Consider the following 26,105-nt stretch of genomic DNA (forward strand, 5'->3'; position numbering starts at 1 on the left):
GCCCGGTCTGTGGTGCAAGGCAGGCAGTGCCCTAGAGAGCTTATCAACTGCTTGGGTAAGGTGGTCACCTGCCAGGCACTCTGTGGTCTGCAGCCTCCCCAGTAGCTGGGAGCGGGGTGTGTGCTTTGGGAAGGTGCAGCTCAAACCCAGGGAACACTTCAAGGCTGGAAAATAAAACAGGGTTTAACCAAAACAGTGCGGGTCTTGCCAGGCATGCCGTGTTCTTCTTTAGTGTCCTACCAGCCTGCAACCAAGCTATTGCCTCTCTTCTCTTCTCTCTCCTGGAAAAATGCCCACCTGGTTTCACCAGTCCCTTTCTTGGACATTGAGAGAAGAATAGAAGAATTTTGGCAGGCCTGGTGTTGAGCTTTTTCCAGTGGATTGTAATGACATTATATTCTGCAGTTCTCCCCCCTTTTCCCACCACATCTTCAGTGGTCCAGCTGGATATTGCTAAGCTGGATACTGTCTTGGTGTCAGTGCAGACACCCACCGGTTCGTTCTGAGTGCCCCTGCACAGGAAAGCAACAACTGCATGTTGGGGGCACAGATGGAGCAGGAGGTGATGGGCACCTTCACGGGAAATGTGGTTCTGCTTTTAAGCAGCAGAGCAGTACCACCCAGCTGCTGGCTGTGCTGCAGCTCTCAGCACCTTTTCCAGGCTCAATCCCTTCACTACACACTCAGGGTGTCTGAGATTATGGAGAAATAGCCATCCCAGGATCCACCATCTCAAAGCAGACACCACAGAGCAATGCCAACAGACTCGTAGCACAGCACCCCAGCAGAGATGTGACATGCTTGCTTTACAGCTGCACACCTTTGCAGCGCTCCACCAAAGTGAGGGCAGGGATCAGAGCTCTGTAATTGTGTTTTTACACAGAAGAGGATCTTCTTTGACTGGTGCAATCAAATTCCAACACAAAAGAACACACACAAAGGAAATAAGTAATCTTCCCTGTGTTTACATTCATTACACTGAGTAACTCAGCACTGGGCACTTCGCAGAACGAAGTTTTGAAGGGCAAACATGGCTTGACTGGATTTGTTCTAGTGGAAGAAACAAAAACAGTTTGGGCAAATTAAGAACAAACCTTAAGCCTCATCTGCAATATAAAATTAGGTTTCAAAGTCCAAAAAGAATGTAAAGATCCAAGTCACTATTTTGTCTCCATTTATTCATATTGCCTCTGTCTTTCTGTAGGCTTAAATTGTAGGTTTAAACCAACAATAGCATGTGTGTCTTTAACATAGAATACAGCGAACTGTTCTAACTTACTAACACGTAGAGAGAAAGGAATGTTCAGCTGATGGGGGAAGGAACATCACGGGGCTGATAACGACTAAGGAGACAGTAAATGAGACCAAGGATGCCAGCCTTCAAGATAGCAGAGTGGCACTCAACATGGAGCAAGACTGGAACAGAACAGAAGCAAGGACATACCACTGCTAACTCAGTACTAGGACCTTGCGAGCATGTGCAAGCACTGAGGTCACTCTGTAAACACAGCAAGGCAGACTATCGGACACCACCAGAGACCCCCACTCAGCAAGAAAGTGCATGTGTAATTAGGATTCAGATATTATAATGAGTTCCCAGAAAATATCATGAATATGCAAATTATTTCCTGAAAACTCTGTAAATATGCATGAGTATGTTAAATATAGAGCTGCTGCTGGCAAGTAATGGGTGCGCTCACCTTTGCGGAACAATTCACGTGTGTGCCCAGCGCTGCAATAGAGAATGCTGCGTTCTAAAACTCCACATCGAGTCTTAGAGACGTTCTCCGATCGACTTTTACGGTAACATTTCCAAACCTTAGGCTGTGCTGGAAGCAGAAAGATTAGGAAATGTATCTTTAAATAATCTCTTGAGTTTATTAAGCAGACCTGGTTCAGCTGGAATTTGCAAGTCCATGGGGTAAAAATCAGTCAAATGAGAATAAAAGTTCACTCAATCTTTCTTTAAAACAAAAGATGGGCCAACTCAACCGTGAAATGCAGATCTGGGGACAGATTTTGGGTACTGCAAATGCTTTGGCTTTGTGATCAAACTGCACTGTAGCTTACTACTGAAACAGAGCTTTGACCTGGATCAGCAGGTTCAATTCCTTCTCAAAGTCTACAAAGTCCTTGAGGGACCTTGGCAGCCCACGATACCAGGGCTCTGCATCTGGTTCTTCTGATTCTCTGCTAGTTTTGTCAAAAGCCATTTCCCCTTCGGCTTCTGCAGCAGGGCAGGTATGCAGCCCACGGATTTAGTGGTGGCAAGATGCTCCATCCCTGTCAGTGTTCAAGGCCAGCTTAGACAGGGCCTTGTGCAACATGGTCTAGTGGAAGGTGTCCCTGCCCATGGCAGGGTGTTGGAACTGGATGAACTTAAAGTCCTTTCCAACCAAACAATTCTGTGATTCTAAGAGCAGACCTGACTTTGATAGTTCCCTCTACATGAGATGAAAGGGAAGGGAACGCTCACCAGGTGATGTTATCATTATTAGGCAGCTGCCAGGATCATTGCACTGGACTTTCAGCTCCCAACAGGGAGCCCAGGTAGTTTTTCCAATGTATAATTTGTGACACATACCCAATGAGTCACTCCTAAGAAATAAAGTCCTTCAGTGGCACCAATACCACCCCATTATTCCCCCAAGCATAACAGCAAGATAGTGAAGCCAGTCTAATTACCTCTTCCCCCAACTAGTGATTGCTCATTGGGTTTGAGATGACTCATAGCTGGCCTTTGACCATCACCAGCTCTGCACGTAGCACCTTCCTGGTCAGATGAGAGCCGTGGTGGCTCCCATCTCAAGCAAGCAAAGGACTTGGCTTGCTCCAGACACCCTTATCCAGCAGCTGCAATGAGGCTTGCAGGGGCAGGTGATGGGGGAGCCAGGCAGTCCCCATCCTGCAGCAATGGGATATTCACAGATGAATGTCATGGGGCTGTTTTGGTGTAAGCTAAATGAATCTCCCCACTGTCAAACATCGCTGTGGTCAGACAGAGGGTGGGGACAGCTGCGGGAGGCAGGAGGAATCATAGAACCATAGAATCAACCAGGTTGGGAAAGACCTTTAAGATCACCCAGTCCAACCGTTGCCCAGCACTGCCAAGGCCACCACTAACCCATGGCACTGAGGGCCTTGTCTACACAGGGTGTGAACACTTGCAGGGACGGTGACTCCAGCACTGCCCTGGGCAGCCTGTTCCAATGCCTGAGCACCCTCTGGGGAAGAGCCTGAGCACCCTCTGGGGAAGAAACAAACCCGGCTGCTTCCAGCCTCTCTTGGTGCAAGCTCACCACTTCACCTTCGTGAGCTGTAACAACCATGGCAACAAGGCCAGTTAGACTGAAAATGAAATGGGTGTGATGTCCAACATCAAAGGGGAACAATTTCTAATCCACGTTGCTCTCAGAGTGTGAGGCTCCACAGCAAATCAGTGGTTAGCCTGCTGAAAGCCCCCAGAAGTTGTTCAGCTAGTCTGTTCTCAACAACAAGGACATTCCTGTCCTTGGGTTCAGGGATTCTTTGGTTTTTTACTGCTCTGTCTAATCTAAGGGAGGGTTTGGGGCAAACAAAGCCAAGCCCAGGTGCCCGTGGGCCTTCTTCTCCCATAGCCCAACATGCCCTGCAGAAAGAAGCAGTGAGCTTAAGATCATGCTGTTGCTGGGATTTGGGTAGTGTGACAGATATCAAATGCTCCCACCCCTTTACAATTTTTAATAACTCTTTGTTTTTTCACACCACTCATCAGCCAGTTGTGTGCGAAGAAGTCAAATAAAGGCACTATTGCCCCCCACTTGCACTGACCCCCAACACCTCTATCCCAAGGAAACTCTGTGAAGGTCAGTGAGGAAACGCAGGCCTGCATACAAGGGAGAACTAGAGGACGAGGGAGGGAGGAAAACCTCATTTGCTCCAGGGTAAGTCCTTACCTACAGCTGTGTTTGTGTGTGATTGAATGAAGAATGCTGGCTCTCACCATGTTATGAAGCTGGCTTTTCCCTCACTCTCAGCTGGGGAGCACTGGAGGGGGCTCAGTTCAGGATACAGTTCAGGGCTGCATCCTGCTGTACCTTCTGTGCCGGGAGGAGAGCAGCTCAAGGTTACCCTGCAGTCTTGCTGCAGTGGGGAATTTGGGACATGACTCAGGGATTCAGCATCAGCAGGTCCTCTCCCCTGCTCTGCCCAAAGCAGCATCTTCAGTTTCAGAAGCCTTTAAGCAGATGCCCAGTGAATCCAGGAATGAAATAGCACAGCAAGGAATACCTGGGAGATAGCTAGCATATATTCAGTATCTCACCCTCCTCACTCAGTGCAGGGAAGAGGAATACGTGCTGTAGCTCATCTGTGCAGCCCCCAGGCTCCCCTATAGCACAGGGGCCTCATGCGAAGAATAGGCTGGGAGAAGAGTCAGACTCATTCATGATCAGGAGACTCAGAGACGACAGATAACTGATACTGTTTGTAGCTGTGTGCCGTGTTTTCAGACAGGACATTATTGTATTTTATATTCTGACTTTGAGACACTCTCCCTTGTTTTTCCCAAACAGCAGCATCACTGCTAATTGCAAAGTGCTGTGTGGGAGTTCCAATTAAGCAGGTTTCACTGAATGGCACTAGGATGTATTTAAAACCCTTTATGGCATTCTGCGTATATTTAAATCTTGGAAGAAACTTTGTTTCCCAGGAAGTGCATTGCTGATAAGAGCAGCTCTGTAAATAACGATGGAACCAGATTTTTCAAGGTGGAGTCATTCGATACACAGAGTGAGCAGGAAGAATATAGCTTCACTGCGTATTTGCATTAGTGCCAGCCTCCCCAGCAGCATAAGTTCCAGCACCATAGAGCAATATTTACTCTCTGAAAGCAGAAACAGATCTATTGCTAAGGCAGACCCATGACTTTGAGGGAACCATTTGGTTGCTGTTGAATCCAGCTTCTGCTGCAAAACTTCACTAAGTCGTTTAGATACGTAATTTTCTTGCTGAAAAAAGTACTGTTTCTTCTTAATGGTTGAACTAACACTCATCTCCCTCCCTGGGTTTGGAAGAGGCTGCTGAGGAAGCTATAGGACAAGTACAGTGAGGTGCCACAACTTCACCCCAAGTATGACAATACTTTGTGTTCCTGACTCCCCAGATCTTTACACAAAAAGCTCAGTTGTCTATGGAGAAAATGATGTTTCTTCCTCTCAGTTTCAGAGAAAGCTTTAAAAGTGCTGGCACAAAAAGCTCAAGAACTAGAAGGAAAATAAAACATGATTAATCACATCTGTTTTGAAGGCAAGTAGTGTGGAGACTCCTGAGTGTTAATCCTCGAAGCTGAGTTTGATCCTAAGGCTTTTCAACACTCACCGGCATGGAAGTGATGATTTCTTCAGCTTAACTGTGGTCCTCATGCTGCCCTGTAGAGAAAAGTGTAGGCAAAGGGCATAAATGGACATTGAGACAGGGATGAGATGGAGGGCAAGCCACACTTTGTATTATTAACACATCTGGTTAATTCAATGGATCTGTTGGGGTTTTTTTCCCCCCAGTGGGAAATAATCTGCTACAGGATTTTTAATTCTGTGCATCAGAGCCCTGGTTGCCACGCAGAAGAAGGGACCTTGATAACAGGGTCTTGCTACACATCTGAGACAACGATGTACAAAGACTGGTGTTAGCAACATCTCTTCTGGGTAGCATACACGGCATCCAGATGAGACAAGGGAGACAGAGGTTTCACACCTTTCACTGGAGAGCTGTTATCACTTCTGCACTACCACTGCGACTTGTGGGTCCCCCAACTCGCCCTAGGCTCAGCATTGCTGCTCAAGTACAATGAGGTGGGGTAACGGAAAGAGATAACCAAACATACAATATATAGGGAGGGATGCAGCAGGTAAATCGTAGAACCACAGACTGGTTTGGGTTGGAAGAGACCTTAAGGTCATCTAGTTCCAAACCCCTGCCATGGGCAGAGACACCTTCCACTAGAGCAGGTTGCTCCCAGCCCTGTCCAACCTGGCCAAATCTATCATGTGTCTCTCTATCAATCCAGAGGTGCAGCCTGGTGATGTTTTTGGCAGGGTGCAGAGAGCATCAGAGCTCTGACAGGCTGCAGTCATGGTTCTCAAAGTGTTAGCTCACATTGCTGACAGGTTTTGCAGCTCTCCTTTAGCTCTGACTTGCAGTGACTACACCGCCAGCAACAGCACCTGAGCACTGCTAAACCTAGACTGGATCTAGTCATGCTTTGGGACAGTGGTGGTCTCACATCTGCAGAGTGAACCGAGTTAAAAAATCACAGCCTCAGAGAAGAGCATGAAAACCTCTTGGGGGCTTTGGAAAAATGGGTATTTGCACTGGATGATCTGTAAAGGATCCTGAAAAGTTGGGATGGATAAAGGTTCAAAGCAGTGGTGAAAGGAGTAGGTTGGGAAGAGGGAACCTGGAAAATAGGAATTAGGCAGACAAAAAAAAAAAAAGAGAGGGAGAGGGAGCAGGGAAATGTAACTGGATCTGGAAAGTATCATCAGTGTACAAACACAAAGTCAATGTCAATCATTCTCATTTACTTTAACATTTCATTTATTGCTCCATCACACTTGCTGTCCTGCTCCAAAAACTTAACAGCTCCTACAAAAACCATGCTCAGGCTCACTGCCAGTGGTAAAGATTTTTGGTTTTCCTCCCTCATCCTTCCCTAATCCCAGCTATGTCCATCGGATGGGCTCTGCATCATGGCCAGAAAGGTGGTAATACAGGTGGGTTTTGATCTTTTACCTTTCTGCTCAATCAACCCTCCTGTATTCACCCTTTTGTTCTGGGAGAGAAACGAAAGCAAAGAGAAGAATGAACATGAAGATCCCTACAAGCTGAAGTGTTATCTCAGGAGTCAAAGAAAGATCAACACTGACTTTCGGTGGCTGCTGCCCCAAGCCCAGGCTGTACCTGGGCTGCATACAGCAGCACCACAGCCCATTTAACTCTCCAGGAGCCAGACAAGCCCTCCTGTGCTATCCCTTCCCTAAGAAATTAAGTATAATAAATTTCTGCTCTTTCTGAGCAAAGATCAACCTCAGAATTCACACCACTAAATGATAAAGTATGGGAAACTTTGTTGCCTGGGATCCTGTGGGATCCTGTTCTGCCCTCTCTGCTGTTCCCCAAAGGGTAAGTTCAAACACTGAAAGAGTGGGATCAACTGAATTTCTCTGGTCTAGATGCTGCTTCAAAGTACCCAGGGAGACCTGACTCCCCAGGTCATTGTGCCCAACCCAGAGCACCCAGACCACTCCCATTACAATGGGGTTCCTGGCATTCCAGAGGGAAAACTGCTGCTTTGGTGAAGGACTAGGAAAATTAGTGGCACAGACCAGGCTCCCTCATCCATTGCTTCAGAAGGGGCTTTTCATTGCTCCAGGAGAAGCTGGATTTGCAGGTCACAACAGGGCACATGGGCAGAGAGCAGAGAGGAGATGTGCTCATATCCCGGGGGGGTCTCCAGGCATGCAGCGGGCTGAGATTAACCCAAATGACCCTGTGTTCCCAGGAGATGTGAGTCAGAGTGAGTCAGCTCCCGTGCGACTGCCCTTTCTGCTCTCAGCTGCACAAGAAACACTGTGTTATTGATGGCAAGCTTAATGAGGAGGTGGAAACAGCGATGGAGAACAACCGTGCTCCACAGTGGTGTGCACTCAGGTTTTGGTGCCCAGAAATGCTCCACATCGTCTTCCCCACTGCCCACAGACATGGCATGTGTCCCAAGGAGATTTATGACTAGGGTTTCTCCTCCTGAGAGCTGCCCCTCTGAAGAGAGGTGTTTCTTCCCCATGCAGGATGACCATCTTTCTTTCCCACCAGCAAGCTATCCAAGACCCTCCAGGACAGGACTTATGGAGACCCACCATCACCCTTCTCCCTGTCTGCAACCAGCTTGTGCTTCCTCCTGGCCAAAGGGGGAAAAAGCCCACCTAGCCCAGGCTCCGAAGAAGTGCACGGTCAGGTATCGATTCATAGGAACTGATGAACCCACAGGGAAGGACCAGGCTGCTGAGGAGCACAGCAGGATCCACACGCACCACATGTTTGTGAAGGGGGGGCAAGCCTGGCCCATGTTATTTAAGTTGTATTTCTGTCTGGTTTAGCACATATTAGCCTCTTAAAATTGGGACTAAATGGCAGGTAGGTCAGTGTCTGTGAGACTGCAGGTGAATTTGTGTGAAAAGACAGAGAAACTGCTGCTAGCGACCCTGCCTGGGTTTTCCAGCTGGGCAAGCAGATTTTCCTGCTGTTGTGTACTGCAGACTGTTCCTTCGGAAAGGTGGTGGTTTAAATTGGAGTTAGATGGATGGTACCTGCCAAGTTCAACATGCCTCCGAGACAAACGCAGCTCTGTGCAAGAGAGACTCTCACACTGTAGCCAAGGCTATGCAAAGGCCAGCTATGGAAAACAGCAGGCAGAGGGCTTGGCTGCCTGAAAATGCAACTGCTTCTTGTAACATAGACAGAAACTTTTCAAGGAAGGGTTGCTGGAAGGGCAGAGAGAAAAATGTGAAATACAGCCCCGGCTGGTTTTTGTAGTATTATTATTATTATTACTGCAAGAGTTCATTCCCAGTTCCCCCGCTCTGCACACAGACATTGCTCTGTGTGCTGCTGCTCCCCCTGTGCCAGGACCACTCAGTCCCAGGACCAGCCCCTTCCAGCAGTCACACCATGTCCTAGGCTCATATCCCATCTTGCCCTGTCCCCATTGAGCTAAGTCCACAGCAAGAAGGTATGGAGAACAACTGGGACCTATATTCTCTCCAGGATCTCTGAACTGCTTCTCCTGGGTGCTGCTGGAGAAAAATCAAAGCATACCCCAGCAGCCCCACCTTGTACGGGAGTTTGGGGGGGTCATTCAGAGGCCAGCTTCAAGCAGCATTGATTCCTCCCTTGACATTAAAGGGAAAGAAGCAGAACACCCCAAACTCCCCCATCCTATTGGAGAGCACCAGTGGATGCAGGACCCAGAGCACCACATGGGAAGGAGTGGATTTTTCCCTCTTCCTGCTCCTGTTTTTCAGGTGGGAATGGCCATGGTTTGCCCTCTTCTTCTTAAAAGCTTGCAGTAGCCCACGATGAAGCACCAAGCTCCTATACTTAACACAAGGCTAGGATCTGTGATTAAAATACAACAACCAGTATAACCAGAATAGAGTATAATAACCAGTAATCTGGTCATTCATAAATCCATTCTGCCATGCTCATCCATCCCAATTTGCTAGCAGACCCCACCAGAAAGGTGTCTGCAAGCAAAAGATCCAAACCTCTCCAGGCAGAAACCCTTTAAAGAGGTGTTACACCATACTACATGGAGATCCCCAAAACATGATGCCAGGAGAAAGAGCAGAAACCATGGGAGATGAGCTCCTTGTCTTTTTGTGAGTCCGTCACATTTTAGGCATCCAGAAGCAGCAGCACAAAGGCCTGATTGACTGAAATGGAGCTAAAAGCTCCTTGTGGGGCAGTAAGAGATGAAACTGAAAGGAGAGTTTTTCCAGACTGGTGCACGAACCAGCCCCACAGAGCAGAGTGAGGGATGGGAAGAAAAGGAATGTGCTGCCAATGCTAAATCTGCTGCAAGGAGCAGTTTTAGGAGCACAGTGGCAGCTTTGCCCCCTTCTTTCCCCTCCCCAGCACTCACTCCCAGGACCGTGTTAAGCTCAGCCCTAGATGCTTCAGTGTTTTCTGCATGAGCAGATCATCACCTCTGGGCAAAACCCACTGGATCTCAATGGCCATCCTGGGGCTGGAGAGGGGACAGTGCTTGGCCAGAAGAGACAGAGATGCTGGGAAGGGAAAGGAAGGGAAAATAGCAATGGAAACACCTGGGCACAGCGCATCCGAGGCTGTGCCCATTCAGACACCATAAGGGTACCAGCTACAGGGACCTAATGAAATGCAAAAGTGATGTTGTTGAACTGCTGGGCCTTTGAAAAGTCTGACTCAAATAAACTGAGACATCCTGTGGAAATGCATCCACGTCTACTAAAGTTTCCTTAGGCACTTACCTGGACCAGGTCTTGCCTGACTTGTCGTGCTTGTTCTTCTCCACATGGTTTTGCCTGGAAAAGCCCCGGAGCAGCTCCACAGCTTGAATGCTGCCCTGTCCAGCTCAAGCAGGAATATGATGGATCTGTGTCTCACACCCCAGCTGTGTACCCCAGCTTTTGGGTAGGATTTTTAATCCATTACATGCTTCCTTCTCTTTCTTTCCCTGCCATCCAGCACCCAAGCAACCCATCTGATTTTCCTTATTTTCTCTGCCTGTACGACTCACTCTCAGACTACCAGTAGATCCAGCTGAATTATTCACTGCAATCATTATCATTAATCCAGCCTATTTGCTGAGCCAGCCCTGATGGGTGAATATATTTGTCATTCCTAAGTATTTGCCAAAATAGCCTGGGTGAGCCATTTAGCCCGGGGCCATTCGTAGTAGCTATTTGTGTTCCTTTCCATTAAAACTCATCTCTTCCTTAATGGCCAGAAAAAGCCCTGTGCAGTGCTGAAACCCCATTTGGGTGCTGTTTTGAGCACCTTGGTGCAGGGCACATTCCTCTGACATGTTTCTGCTTCAGCAGCCTATTACCAGCACAACACAGCTTTGCAGATTGCAGCACTGGCTCCCGGAGGTGGAGCTGCAACTCCCCACATTAATGCTTTTCCCCTCTATAACTATTCCTTCTTTTTAATTCTCTCCAGTCACAGCTTTTCCTGGCCATGGACACCAGAGTTATGTGGATTTTCTGTTTGCTTCTTCAGATGTGCATATGCGTATGGGTGGAGAAAATGTGCTGAATGCCAAAGATTATATTTTTCCAAGTGTTGTAGTAGGTTCTATGGTTACGGTCACAGAGAGCAAAGGAAATGCAAATGCTGAAGTGGCCGCGGGATCTGGCACTGAGCCTCTGTGCATAAGACTGGATTTAACATGAGCAGCTATAGACTAGGTGATCTGTTTGAAATATAACCTGTGCACAGTGTTGAAGCCTGATCTGTTGTGAGAGTAATTTCTGGTGATGGCTGCCTGAAAACTACATATTGTGGTGTTTGCTTACTTCCATTTCTAAGCCCTGATGAGGATGTGCAATATCCTCAGTTACACAGAACCCTTTATAGTCACCATGTAGCTCATTGTTATTTGCTATCAATGCAATATGTGTTTAATATAAATTAAGCTACTAGCTATGCATGTGTATTACAATTTGAAGGGTTCACCCGCTATTAAATATGGGGTAATGTGGCAAAAAATCCCTATTAGTGGCCTATTTGTTGCAAAACCTGACAAGTTAAAAAGGCCCTCAGCTAGCCAGTCAGCTTTTGATAAAAAATATTAAAATTTAACCCAGAAAGAAACATTTAACCTTTATAGCAGCCTTCCAATACCTGAAGGGCGCCTACAAGAGACCTGGAGAGGGGCTTTTTACCAAGGCTTGTAGTGACAGGACAAGGGGAAATGGCTTTAAACTGAAAAAGGGGAGACTGAGATGAGCTTTTAGGCAGAAGTTCTTCCCTGAGAGGGTGCTGAGGCGCTGGCACAGGGTGCCCAGAGAAGCTGTGGCTGCCCCATCCCTGGCAGTGTTCAAGGCCAGGTTGGATACAGGGGCTTGAAACAACCTGCTCTAGTGGAAAGTGTCCCTACCCATGGCAGGGGGTTGGAACTGGATGAGCTTTAAGGTTCCTCCCAACCCAAACCATTCTATGAAAGTGGCAAAGCTGAGCCCAGCCTGATCCCTGCAAACATAACTAAAACCCAGCTTTTAAGAAGGGTGGTGTTCAAAAGGAGATCTGGATTAGCCAGACAACACTAACTTCATTTCTTCAGACCCCACAACCATGAGGATCCCAATGTGTGGTGGCTGTTACATGTAATATTGACAGAAGAGACAAACTACTTGAAAACTCCTCCAAATTTAAGCCCATGGAAGGCAAAACTGATTACACCAGACATACATTTGACCCATCAACTGCTGAAAAGCAGATAATTAATTATTTTCTTCACTTGCAAGACAAAGGTTCCAGCCTTGGATGCAGCCACAGCACATGGCCAGTATGGGACCACACTCCAGAGGAACACAGAGGGTTATCACTAAAGCCATACTTCCCCTGCACACACACATCTCCTCCCAATATCATTTCCCATTCCCATTTACCATCCCTGGATCACTCAGCCTGTGTCTGACCATCTACTTCTACTCTCCTTGGATTAAAGAGGGATAATCAGCCGCACACGCAGCATGGGTGGCAGGATGAGCATAGTCAGGTGTTCCAGAGCTGCTGACCCACTCACAGCTCACACTGATTTACTTTCTGTCCATAACTTGATAGCATGATACCTCTGGATGGCCAGAAAGGACTTGCTTTCACCATGCCTCCATCAGGGCTATAGAGCAAACAATGAAGTCACAGTGTGTCAAGATACCAGATTTCAGAGGTTCTGCCTGTAAATTCTTTAGCTTCTCATAATGAGTTTTTGCAAGCAGGTGATAAAATACAATCGCTCCCTCCATTTTAAGTGAAACCAGTGTGTGATAAACACCCCCCAAAAGAAGAAATATATTGTTCCACAGCTTGATATATTCATAGTTTTAGACCTACACATTGCATTAAATGAGTTGCCATCAATCAGCTACAAAATGCTTTAGGGTTGTGAAAAGCACTGTGTTTTAGAGAACCAAAGGACGTACTGCAGAGTCCTTCATCATGAGGACAGGGACACTGCTTGGGGAAACGGTTGTTTCCAAAGATAAAGCCTCATGGATCAAAACTCAACCCGAGAAATAGCAGCAAAATTATACTGATGCTCTGAAATGGCCCTGGACCACCTCTCAGAAACACACCATTAACAAAGGCATTGCAGGAAGTCTTTACTTGCTGCGCTGCATGGTGGTTCTGCATATCCCTCCCTCTCTTTCCCCATGTGGGCAGGAACCGCGTTGACACAAACAATAATTCTGTCCAGGTAGAAAGAAGAATTTATGTTACATGGAGCCTTTCATAACTGAAGGGAGAATTTTACCACAAGACCTTTTTTTCTTGGATAAATGGGCCATTCTTTAAATTTATAGTTGTTAAAGTTCGGTGGCTGGGACTCATCTATGCATGGAAATTATACCAGATTTCTGCACCTGATCTCCACACATCGTGCAACTTGGATGTTAATGTAAGCTGGGAATGTATCTCTAAGAGGAATCAAATCCTTTCTTGCCTTGATTCTGCAGCAAAGACTACTCCAGGAGCAAGGTGAGCACACCGGGGCGGTGGGAAGTATGCTGTAAACACCGTCACTCTTCAACAGCCTTCCTTGTAATCAGTTCCCAAGGATCATAGAATCATAGAACGGTTTGGGTTGGAAGGGATCTTTAAAGCTTGTCTAGTTCCAAAACCCTGAAACGAGCAGGGACACCTTGCACTAGATCAGGTTGCTCAGAGCCCCGTCCAACCTGGCCTTGAATGTAGAAAAGCTGCCTTTATACATGCTCTTCTTCCAGCGCAGAAACATTCAGAGGGGGACCACTGTAGAATAATGTTGGTCTGCATGGACCAAACCTCAACCAGCTTTCACAGGGCAAGGCTAGTGTTACACTCCTGCCCATACACAGGTTGCACTATGCCGAACAGGGTGAGCTACTGGAACAGGCTGACCAAGGAAGTTGTGAATAACCCATCCCTGGTAGTATTCAAGGCCAGGTTGGACAGGGCTTGGAGCAACCTGGTCTAGTGGAAGGTGTCCTTACCTGTGGCAGGGGGGTGGAACTGGATGAGCTTTAAGGTCCCTTCCAACACAAACCAGGATTTTATGATTCTATTAATATATTACTGCTTTCTTTAGGCATGGCTTTGTAAATCTTAATCAAAGCAAGCTAGTGGAGCCTGATACACTGAAACCAGAAACACAAAGCAAAGTACTCAGCCTTGAATGGACACAAGGCAAGCAGAGAAGATTGGCAGTGACACAAATTTCCTACACTCTGCTGATGTTGCACATCAACTCCTGCTTAAAGCATGTGATTCTTAAGTTAGAGACCCTAGGAATACATGGGAATCATGCAACCACAGCCGCAGGTTCCCTGCACCAGTGGCTGCCGTAGTGTGATGACCCCATCACCACCTGCCCCATGCCCATGGGTGCTCCCAGCTGCATGGGGATAAGGATGAGGAGGGCCGGTTGAAGGGGCCAGCAGCTGCAGGAAGGAACAGATGGCCTCAGCCTTCCCACAGCAGCTGCAGTTGTGTCTGGTTAGAAATTGCTGCAAAGTGCCAATTTTCATTATGCGAAGCACTGAATACTTGTCTGGTGGAAACCACATTTCATCACAACCTACACAAACTGGATCTTGAACAGCAACCTGGTGATTAAACGAAACTCTATTAGCCTGGGTCTATTTTCCAATCAGGTTTTAACCATTCCCTCATTTTTACAGCCAAGCCATTTTCATGCAGACCTTCTCCCCATTGACCCCAGCAGACTAACACAGGGGCAAGATACAGGATGTAAAGCAGGTGGAGCGTGTGTGGAGTTGTAGCTGACCCTGGCTCCCTGCAGCAATCCTGCCTGGGGACCAGTGCATGGCTTTGTTTAAGGGTAGGGTCAGATGGCTGCACTGTCAGAAATTGCCATGCTTTCAGCCCACATGCGGTATCAGTTCACCTTGGATAAAGAATTACTTGAAAGGAGTTATTCTCACAGGAACAAAGCTCACCTTGCTGCCTGCTCCCTCCGCCTGCTTCCAGGCAGTGATCTGCAACTAACCACAGGAACAGGAGGGGAGGTGAAGGAAGGGAATTGAATGCTTAAACACTTGGCTGTATATTATGATATGTTTTACATGTAAAATAGGTTAAAGAACATCAGGAGAAGAAGAAAACATGGAACAGCAGGTTCATGATTACATGGTCTACATGCATTCATGGTGAGGTCAGAGCACACAGGAAAAACTCATCTTAGGTAAAAAAAAAAAGTTTGGATCAGATTCTTGCATATCCAAAGAGTTTTAAGTCTTGGAAAGAATTATGATTAACCTGACTGACAGCATTCAGAGCACCAGGAGAGCTCAGTGAAGCAAATCGTGCTGAACTAAAATTAGCAGCGTCTAAAATCCAACCATCTACTTGGCATCCACACACGATGCTTCCCTGGCCCCAGACCCATCACATCACTCAGCTTTCCCAGTGCTGTCAGCTCCTTGCTTCCAAAATCACTGCTGAGCGGATTGCTGCTGTTCACATGCAGCCTGCACCTGCCTGGATGCAGCAAGCCCGATTGCTAGACACAGGTTGGGCTTGTTCCCAATGTTTCCTCCAATGTTTTTTTGCTGAATTGTTTTTCAGGCAGCTGGAATTCAAGATGTGAAGTGGAGACTGTTAGTGAAAGGATGGAAAAAGACCAGATATAATAGGACGAGATCATAGGTCTAGAAACAGGCTGGGATCCCACATGGCTCAAAATGGATATGAACCATGTCCTGAGATAAGCAAGGAGGGGTTTACCATGCTTCACATCCTATGAGGCTGTAAGACAAGAGTTAAGGTCTGCTTCTAGGAGGACTTAGCACAGAGAATGAATGCAGAAATCAAGTCTTGCCACTCTGCCCCAAATCCTCTGTGTTTGTTGCATCCATGCAGAGAGCAAGATGGACTTGCTCATCCTAAGCATCTTTTCAGCTCTAGTTTCACTATTCCCATTTGCAGTCCTGTATGCACACAGGCCAAGCTCTGAGCCATGCTTAAGCACTCACTGCCCTCACCCAAGCCCATGTTCTTGCTCCCAGGATCTGGAAGAACTGGTGTGATTGTGCTACAGACTGGTTTGCCAGCAATAATCCCAAAGCCAACTGGAGCTGGCAACTTTGAATCCAAACCATGGCTTAGCTAAGAGCCAGCATTGTGGATGCCCAAGAGTGCCTTGCGAGGAGTAACTTCTAGGGAGCACAAAAGGGAAAACACAGGGCATTAGGACAGAGTAGCCATCTAGCTTCCCATGCAGCATTCATTTCCATCTGTAGAATACCCCTCTGGGAAATGCTGAATGTGAGGGTTTTGCCTGAAGAAGCAGTAAGGTGTGCATCATTTGCAGATGATGCACAGTGCACTGGTAATATCTAGAGAGTAAGAAAACTTCACAACAGCTTGCCAAAATGGAGGATGAGCAGCACAGTAGTGGTCAAAATGCCAAGCACACGTTGGAACAACCCATGCAAAAGGCAAACCAGAAAACTGCATCACTTCAGGAAGACAGGGTGGCCAGCAACCAATCAAGGATGAGGCAGAAGGAACCCAAAGAGGACAGAAATAGAAGGAAAAACCAAGATTTACCCACATTACAGTGGAAGAGACAACAACAACCTAGGGAAAAAAATGACATAAATGAATGGTATTTAAAAGCTATACTGAATTTCTCCTTATATCACAATAAGACATCATTCAAAGAATGTCAGGGAGCAGAACAGAGACAAGAAAAGACACACATACCATGGAGCTCACTGTTCTTTACCGTGAGGGTGGTGAGGTGCTGGCACAGGCTGCCCAGAGAAGTGGTAAATGCTCTATCCCTGCCAGTGTTCAAGCCCAGGTTGGACAGAGCCTTGGGCGACAAGGTCCAGGGCGAGGTGTCCCTGCCCATGCCAGCGGGTTGGAACTGGAAGAGCTTAAGGTCCTTTCCAACCCAAACCATTCTATGATGCTATGATCAAGGCCACAGATCTCTCATGACTCATATAATGAATCATATGTACCGCTAAATAGAAAAAAGAGTTTTAGGATCAATAAAAAGCCACATGTCCCACAATCACACTGGTGTCAATGGTGTCAATATGAGGACAATACTCACCTCTTGTAGAAGACTCCATATCTACCTATTGTAACGGCTTTTCACTCGTCTCTGTAAGCATTTCACATCAGATACAACACTGGATTGGAGAGGCCACTTGACTTACCTAATACAGTAATTTCCATGCTATTTTTCCTGACAACCTTGATCTTCTCATATCTTACAGTGGAGTTTCTTCTCACTCGTACCCCCATTCTGCACAGATACATGCTATCTGCATCCTTGTCAGAAGGCATTTGCACAGGCTTGCCTGGGTACAGCCTTCGAAAGAAGAGCTGCATGAAGATGTGTCTGGGTGTTGATGAAGCCCGATGTGGAAAAAGGTAAAACTGGCAGTCGAGGAGTGCTGGAAGCTGTGAGATGAGAGAAGAGGAAAGGAGGAGGCTGAGATGCCAGTCCTGTCTGGCACAACATCTTCCCAGACTCCATTTTAGGCTGTGCAAACACCTTTTCCTGATAACATTTACCACTGAATGCAAAGGAGTTTGCTTGCCTCCTGTGCTCCTCCAGAGCAGCTTCCCTCTGCTCCTGCATCAGCCCCAGCACTTTGTTTTATGCATCTTTCCAACTCCTTGAGATGGTTCACCATCAGACCACCATCAGTGCTGACTTTTCCTACTCATCTTCTCCCAGCTGGATACAGGCAGTGGCATTTGGAGGCTCTTACCAGTCAGTGCCAGCTTGGAGAGCAGGTTTCCATTGCTGCCCCGATGCTCAGCTATGCCAAGCAGCATTGACTTCCAAGAAAACTTCCTGCCCTGATAGCCATCTCACCTCACCACAGGGACACCTTTCTTTGGGATCACCTAATTAGACATCTTTATTGGTGTGCAAGCAGCAAGTAGGATCCCCAGAAGCTGATAAAACAGCCAAGCTAAAGCAGAGGGAGGAGACAACTTGGAGTGCATAAACACTGGTTAAGAAACAGGCATAAAAAGCAGTTTGAGGCATGATCATCCAGGCTATTACTCCTGTATTCAGGCTGCCTAACATTCTGCATGATAAACGATTTGTGAAGGTTTCTTGAAATGCTTGCAGATGACTATTATTTGCAGGAGATCTCAAATGCAGCCGGTAGAGCCCTGAGGCTAAACCCATGCCTTTTCCTAGCTTTGTGAACTGCTATCCTGAGTTTGCTACAGTAGATAAAGCATTAAAAATGAATAAACTTTTTGCTTTCCCTCATTCCCTCCCACTACTCTTCCCCCTCTTTACCTTAATATGCCTGAGAAACCTTTTAGCACTGAGCCAAAATACCCCACAGCAAACTAGTGCCCCTTCTAATCACAGGGATCAAGCACTGCTTGAACACCAGTGCCACAGATTGCGCTGGGGTTGCTGGGGACCAAGGGAAGAGGGAAGCAGCAGAGAGAAAACCAAAAGCAAAGGACAGAAGCAGAGGAACAAGGGGTTTGCCTCAGCAGCCATTCTCAGGCCTGGCTTGAGGGCTGTTGTTTGCCATTGGGAAGCTGCACGCAAAAAATTTCCCCTGCAGGAATGTCAAGAAGGGCATGAAGTAAAACACTTGGGACTTGGGAAATAGCAGCTTTCCCAGAACACCTTTTATTCCACATACACATGTGCAATGAAGTGTTGTGTTTTTCCACAGAACCCCTGCCTGATTGTTAGCCCAAGATGTAGGCAAAGGCAAGCAGAATCCAGACATGAACAGTCACTTACAACATTCCCTAACTTTTGACCAGTGGACTTTGTAACTGCAGCAGCCCTCTTTCACGATTGGTATGTGTCAGTATGTTGATGAACACACATACATGGACACACATGAGGTAGATTTTCAGCCTCTACCAGTGTGCAGAGCACTGCTGGAAGTAGGAAGCCTTGTGCAAGGTTGTGCAAGCCAAGACACAAACTCCAGAGCATGGAGGTAACACATCTCCCACGTTAAGCAGCACTACACCCATCAGCTGAGTCACAGGGGTTAGTACCCAGGCACCTATAGCAATCAGTTGTGGTTTCTGCAAGGCCTGGGAAGAGACAGCACTGTTACAAGGGAGGCCAGCAAGCAGCAGCTCTTCTGCCATCTTCCCAAGCCTTTCCAAGTGAGTGGTTTGGATCAGTTAACTCTTCACCAACCAGCAGATATGTCCTCTCAATCAATGCACTGGTTTAGCAGGCAATGAAGAAGCAAGCTTTTCCTCCTGCTCTGCATGCTTAAAGAGAAGGTAGCATTGGCCAGAAACATATTACCTGACAAGATGAGACACTCATTATACATGAGCCTGTGGCAGATTGCAGCCTCCCAGGTTTAATTGAAGTTAGAGATGTTTTTCCTGCTTTTACGGAAGGACTGTGTGCTGGGTTTGGCTGGGATAGAGTTAATTTTCTTCATAGATGTTCATATGGGGTGATGTTTTGGATTTGTGCTGGGAAGAGTGTTGATAACACAAGGATGTTTTTGCTGTTGCTGAGCAGTGCTTACATAGTCAAGGCCTTTTCTGCTCCTCACCCCACCCCGCCAGTGAGCAGGCTGGGGATGCACAAGAGGCTGGGACAGGACACAGTGGGGAAAGCTGACCCCAGATGGCCAAAGAGATATTCCATGCTATATGGCATCATGTCCAGCTTATGAAGCTGGGGGAAGAAGGAAGAGGGCAGACGTTCAGAGTGGTGGCGTTTGTCTTCCCAAATAACCATTACACATGATGGAGCCCTGTTGTCCTGGAGATGGCTGAACCCCTGCCTGCCCACGGGGAACAGTGAATGAATTCCTTGTTTTGCTTTGCTTGTGCACATGGCTTTTGCTTTACCTATTTAAACTGCCTTTATCTCAACCCATGAATATTCTCACTTTTACCCTCTCCCCATCCCAGCAAGGGAATGTGAATGAGCAGCTGGGTGGTTCTTAGCTTCCAGCTGGGGTTAAACCATGACAGACTGCCAACAGCTTGTTGAAAATGTCCTTCCCAGCAACAACAGGCCACCCAAGTCCCATGGCAGTGTTAGTTTCCTGCCTGGATAAGCACAAATCTTGTAATCAGGAGAAGTCTTTGCAAAGGCCCTCGGTGGCTTTCCCTGCCTAGGGACAGGAGGCTGATAAGCTGTGACTATGAGTTCTGTACAGACCATTTTCAGCTTTTCCTCTCTAGGCCACACAGACCTTTGCCTGAGGCACTGCTACTTTAAAAAGAAAAAGAGAAAGAAAGAAAAAGCCAAACTTAATCTGCTCAACAGCTTTGTTGGTGAGATATGGATCTGACAGTTAATTCTGTCTGAGTACTTGTTAGACGTACTTATGCACATGCATGTTTTTATTTATGGGAGACTGGCACACCCATGTCTGGCCCACTTCATAGCCTTTGTTCCAGAGACCTGGCAGAGCTTTCTGAAAACAGGATCCCACGTTCAAACCTATTATTCTATTTGCAAATAATGAGGTTTAATTTTGCTTGCAGTAGGTATCCAGAGGAGGAATGCCTGACTGAGCGTTCGCAGCTCGTGAACAGAAGAGAGCTGTGAACAGATAAAGCAAGCATATTTTGAAGTCGGAGCAAATACTTACAGAAAACATACTGCATTCCTCCAGCCTGGTAACCAGAGAGCTGAGCTGCTCTGTTTACTCTGGAAAGGAGTGACTCCCATCTGTGCAAGAGTTAGACAGAGGCTCATAGAACTCAAGCCATTTGTGACAAACAACTTTAGAGATTTCAGCCTTTGCCATCCACAGTTTGTTTGAAGCAAGGTTCTTTTTTAAACAAACCTCTTCTGTATTCATAACTATTTGGCAAACTCCCTGGGCAAACAAATTTCAGCCTCCCAATTGTTTGCAAGCTGTGTCCATTTGCTATTATTAGTTCTGTTGCAGCGTGGTGGACTCCCAAGTTCTTGCATGAGAAGGAAGAGTTGCCCCTGGGCTAGGCAGAAGTAGGCAGCCCAGCCTTGATCAGCAATTCACACCCTGCCTGTATAAATGTACATATCCACCACCACCTCCGCCATAAGACTATGAGTTAACAGGTCTGCTGTAAGCTCCAAGACACCCAGGAGCAACTGGTGCTGTTGTGAGAGGTGCTCATGATATTTTTGGCTGGTGAATCATTTATTTGCTGGGGAAAAAACAACAAAACAAAAAAAAGCACAGTTTCAGGGTGGCCGAAGCTATTTGTAAATTCAGGCAGCTCCACTTTTCATGAAGCATTAGAACATTTAGCAAGCTGGAGACAGGCAGACTGAGAGCAAGCTGTTCCAGTTGCTGCTGATTGGGGTGAGAAGGTTACCACCCCCAAGCACGCTTCACTTTCCCTACACTAAGGGTAGTTATCACATTTGCTTTTTTACTCTGTTTTACTCAGTTTGTTTGATTACTTCCAAACTCAAACCTGTAAACTTTACACTTTCCAGCTTAATAATAAAGATAAAAAAACCCTAAGAACATACCATTAATATTTATTTTGTTTTATTTTATTTTATCTTATTTTATTTTATTTTATTTTATTTTACTTTATTTTATTTATTTTTAATTTCCCAGGCCTTTAATCATTGCACAATTGAGAGAAAGTTACACAGATGCGGTAAAGTTATACAGCAGTAGGAACTGATGACAAGGACATGGGCGGAAATCATGACAACCAGCTGGGGACTGGGAGAAGAGAATAATCTGGACCAACAGCTGGAACAGGTCATCAAGGTCAACAGCTGGAACAGGGAGAGCAGGCAAGTTCATGGAGGAGCAATACCTTGGGTGTTACTAATGCACAGAAACTGCATTTGGTTCAGGAAATCCCTGAAGATACTTGAAGGTTGGGAGCGCATTCAGGAAACCCATACTTGACACGCTCGAAGCCTTCCCCAGGCACTCACATCTGGCCATTGCTGGAAGCAGGACACAGCACTAGGCAGATCCTTGGTCTGGCACTAGAGAGATACATGCCTGAGGAGGTGGACAGCTTAGTTCAGATCCCTGCTTCAGTTCCAGCCAAGATAGTCTGGTGAAGAGATTGTTCATTTGAGTAGTAATGACGTGGAGCTAGACTGTGGGAGTATGAGGGGGAGGTGGTAATGCACCTTGAGCTTTATCTGCTAAAGATACACTCATATAGTCAAGCAGTGCTTTTTTAAGGATCCTTGAAGACCATGAAGCAAGGCCAGATCACAGTGAGAACAAGTGGTGAATGATCCATCCCCGGCAGTGTTCAAGGCCAGGCTGGACAGAGCCTTAGGCAACATGGTCTAAGTGTGAGTTGTCCCTGCCCATGGCAGGGGGTTGGAACTGGATGATCTTAAGGTCCTTTCCAATCCAAACCATTCTATGATTCTATGACTCTAAGTGATCCCAATGTACAGAGGAATATAAGTTGACAGGTCTGTTTTCTATGTCTCTTACTAAGGATACAGGTGTCTCTGTGATCAAGAAGCATTTGCTAATACATTCTTCCAGTGAAGCACTTTTCCAGTCCTTAGAACCTCTCCTAACAGTTTTACAAAAATAATATTGCCTCCACTTTTTAAGGTCACAAAGACTCTTTATTTTTAACAAAGGCTGTTGGAGCAAGTGGGATAAGTGACAGCATCTGGATTTGATCTGCATCATTAATACTGACTTCTAAAGAAGGCAGTTCACACAAGGCAGGTGATAAGATCAAATATATTGTTTAAGCAGGCACAAGAAGAATAACCATCTGTCTTCCTTGCATCCTGAAGCTCTCCAGAGCATGTAAATGACAACACTTTCATGTCACTAGATCAGCCAGTTGGAACAGTCCTGGGACCACTTCTTTCAGAAGTTAGTATGGCTCAGACACAATCTCCCTGCATGGGAATCACAAGGTCTTTTTCTAGACGTGCTAAGAGAACTAAAGCATCACCTCCCAGAAATACTGCAGTGACCTGTGTAGATTTACTTACACTATTGGCTCCTGCTGGGCAAATTCAGGCTAGTGAAATGTATGTTTTGGGCCACACATTATAAGCCAACAAAATATGTTCTCCTACAGCATGGTAGAATAGAGTTTCTGGAGTATTAGGAGTATGTTGAGCCCCTGATGTCATATTTAACTTCTGTCTAGCACCGTCAAACCTTTAAACACATTTAGCATGGATGTGAGGGCATGGAGGAGAGGTGAAAGGTTTGGTAGAAACCTCACGTTAATTTCAGTATGTGTTCAAGTCACAGAGCTTTAGTTTTTGAAAGACATTTGGGGCTCAATTTGAGACAAAATTTGAGGGATCTGCAACTTGCACTGAACTACTGAAAACCAGGTACCACATCAAGACACGAACTGGACAAAATCCATGCCTCAGGCGCTGGTGCTGGGAGCAGTTTGCAAGTGAGCCTCATATCTAGCCTTTCCCAGGTAACTGAGTTCAGTGGCCATTGCAAAACTGCTACCCAAAGCCATCAGGAACGCTTGTCTTAGAGAAAGCTGCAAGCCCCACAGGTTGTGTTGTGATTTCTATAGAACTGCAGGGATCCTCCCATGCCAATTGCTGCATGGCCTTCCTGAGGGTCTTTGCCTAGGAATTGTACCCAGAGGTGCATTAACAAGGATTGGCATAGCAAAGGAGGTCTGTACCCTGCACCAGTCTAGAAAGCTCCCCTGTTCTGCAGACAGGAGATTTTCATCAGGGACGCTGAGGGTTTGAAAACTTCCTCTAACAGATCCCATTTTAATTCACCAGTGGTGTCCAAAGCAAGGCATAAACCGACCCTTTCTCCCCCATGGGCATGGTGGTGTGGAAGCCCATGGGCAAAGAGCTACACAGCCTACACCCTCTTACTTGCTTCAGGGAATGGGCAAACCCATGCTCTTCATTCCTAGGAGGACCAGCCCTGCTCTTCAGGCAGATGATGTGAGCAAGCTCCATCTGCAACAGCATTAATGGTGAGCCTTGCACATGGGGATTCCAACTCTTTTGCTGCATGTCAGTTCCTGTGCCTCATTCGCTAAGGATTCATTAATCTGTAGGGTAGCTTTTCCAGTCAGAAACCCTAACAGCTAGAGATAAATTAAGTCGGAATTGGAGCTGCACCAAGAACACTTGCGTAATCCATCCATCTTAAGCAAGATCCCCCAAGACAAGAAATCTCAGAGAGAGCCTAGAAAGAGATTATAAAAGAAAATAAGCCGAGGCACCACAATCATGTGCTGGTGGGATGGCCCAGCAGAAATGAGAACACCTTAGCCCGTACAGGCTGCTATAAGCACAAGTCAAAGCATAAGGCAACTTCAGCTGTGACCAGAACTTCTTTAAGAAAGAGAAAAAATGGCATCCTTCAGGACCTATGGTTCATTTTTGTGGCTTTCTCCTACAGTATATTCTGCTGTTGCCTTTCCCTGAGTACTTGTGAGAGAACAGGAGGAAAGCTAAGGAATCCCATGCTTAAAAGTGCATGCTCAGGTTGAGCTGCAGCCCGTCGGGTGCATTTCATAGAATCCCAGACTGGTTTGGGTTGGAAGGGACCTTAAAGCTCATCCAGTTCCAACCCCCTCACACTAGACCAGGTTGCTCTAAGCCCCGTCCAGCCTCGCCTTGAACACTGCCAGGGATGGGGCAGCCACAGCTTCTCTGGGCACCCTGTCCCAGCGCCTCAGCACCCTCACAGGGAAGAACTTCTGCCTTAGATCTAACCTGAACTTCCCCTGTTTCAGTTCGAACCCATCACCCCTTGTCCTATCGCTACAGTCCCTGATGAAGAGTCCCTCTCCAGCATCCTTGTAGCCCCTTCAGACACTGGAAGCTGCTCTGAGGTCTCCACGCAGCCCCTCTTAGCACAGAATACTCTAATGCCATACCTGTCCTCAGAGGGAAAAGAACAGGAAAAAGGTACACTGCCATTGTCTAGAGCTACATCCTGAAGTTGGAGAGCCCAGGCACCCGTGCAGTGGTGTTTCTCACAGCCTAAAACCACATTACCGGGTGGCAGCAACTGTCACTAGGTAGCAGTGCTGGGATTTTATGGGCCATTTCTCAGCTCATCCCTGTTTTTTCTCTTCTACAGTAATGACAATCCTGAGGTCAAAAGATTCACCTTTATCACGTAACTCCACCAGCGCGACCACCCCGCCCCTCATTTCATCTTATTGCCACAACAACCAGGGCACCTTGCTGAGGACAAGGGCTGGCCAAAACACTTTCATCTCCAGCAAAGGCATTGCTGGCTAACATTGTGCAGCATGCTTTCCATCACAAATCCCACAAAAACCCAGAGCAGCGTTTCTCCTGGTTGCACACAGACACATCTCAGCTTAATGCAGCGGCTATACAGGACAAGTAAATTAGCTGTCCTCACTTAGGGGCACTGCCTTGAGGCTCAGTGAGACTCTGGCATATAGAAAGGTGGGTAAGCACAGAAAGCATGACAAACCTGAACACATACAAAGGGGACTTGTATCAGAAGTAAGTGGGAGAGGATAAGGACTGCCAAGCTTTTAAGAGGAATTGGAATTTAATGAAGTGATTGAACAAAGAAATTGAAAGCCTCCTTTGCCTCCTGCAAGGGTTGAACGGATCTGAGCAATACTTGGCTTGGCTGCATTACAGGGTTGTTATTTAATTTTAAATAACTTGGAAGCTTTCAATGCACTTCATAATTCTATTGACATTTATGATTTGAGATACTTAATCTTGAAAACACAAACACAATGCTGATCTGCCTCTCACCCAAGAGAATTGAGAATCAGTGCCTGCAGCTCTTTAACGCAGCAGATCTAGGCTCTGTTTGCCATAGGCTAGCTTTTACCTAGCTCTGTCGCCGGTACCAGACAGGGACCTTGCACTTTGCAGAGCTGAATTATTCAATCCTGAGTAATACCTTTAAAATTCGATTGCTCCACATTTACCTTGCAAGGCTGTGACTCTGGTCTTGCTCCCGGAGAAAGCCTGGGCACCCCTTCCGTGGTGTGCTCAGGCTGGGATCCTTCCTCCCATAATCCTGGCTGGAATGAGTGGAGCCATGGCCACATCATCCAGACATGAACAGCAAAGCTGGTACAACTTGCTCTTGATAGATCCCTGGCTGCATGGAGGAACCAAGGATTCAATATCCCAGGCTCATTCCTGGGTACCCCAGGGCATCCCCAAAGCTACAGCTGACCTGTGTGTATGTTGGGGTGTGTGCACATGATACTGTACAACAGAAACTGGCTAGGTACCTTGGGGTCATTCTGCCTCCTCTGGAAAAGGATCCCACAGGAACCAATATGAGAAATGTTGGGATATTAAGTCTCATATTCAAGATCAATATCCAATTCATATATTTCAAAGCTCAAATCTTTCCACA

The 26,105-nt window shown here is 46.7% G+C and overlaps 1 long non-coding RNA gene across 1 annotated transcript; it reads right to left on the bottom strand.

Moving 5' to 3' along the window:
• Window positions 1-657: 657 nt before the first annotated feature.
• Window positions 658-17,187, bottom strand: LOC115605189. Its single transcript, XR_003990532.2, has 3 exons — window positions 16,974-17,187; window positions 5,123-5,243; window positions 658-4,269 (listed from the first exon to the last, which is right to left on the bottom strand). It is a non-coding gene; the product is annotated as an uncharacterized LOC115605189 (long non-coding RNA).
• Between the last annotated feature and the right edge of the window lie 8,918 nt (window positions 17,188-26,105).

The sequence above is a fragment of the Strigops habroptila genome, chromosome 1 (assembly GCF_004027225.2).
Source record: "Strigops habroptila isolate Jane chromosome 1, bStrHab1.2.pri, whole genome shotgun sequence".
Classification (NCBI taxonomy): Eukaryota; Metazoa; Chordata; class Aves; order Psittaciformes; family Psittacidae; genus Strigops; species Strigops habroptila.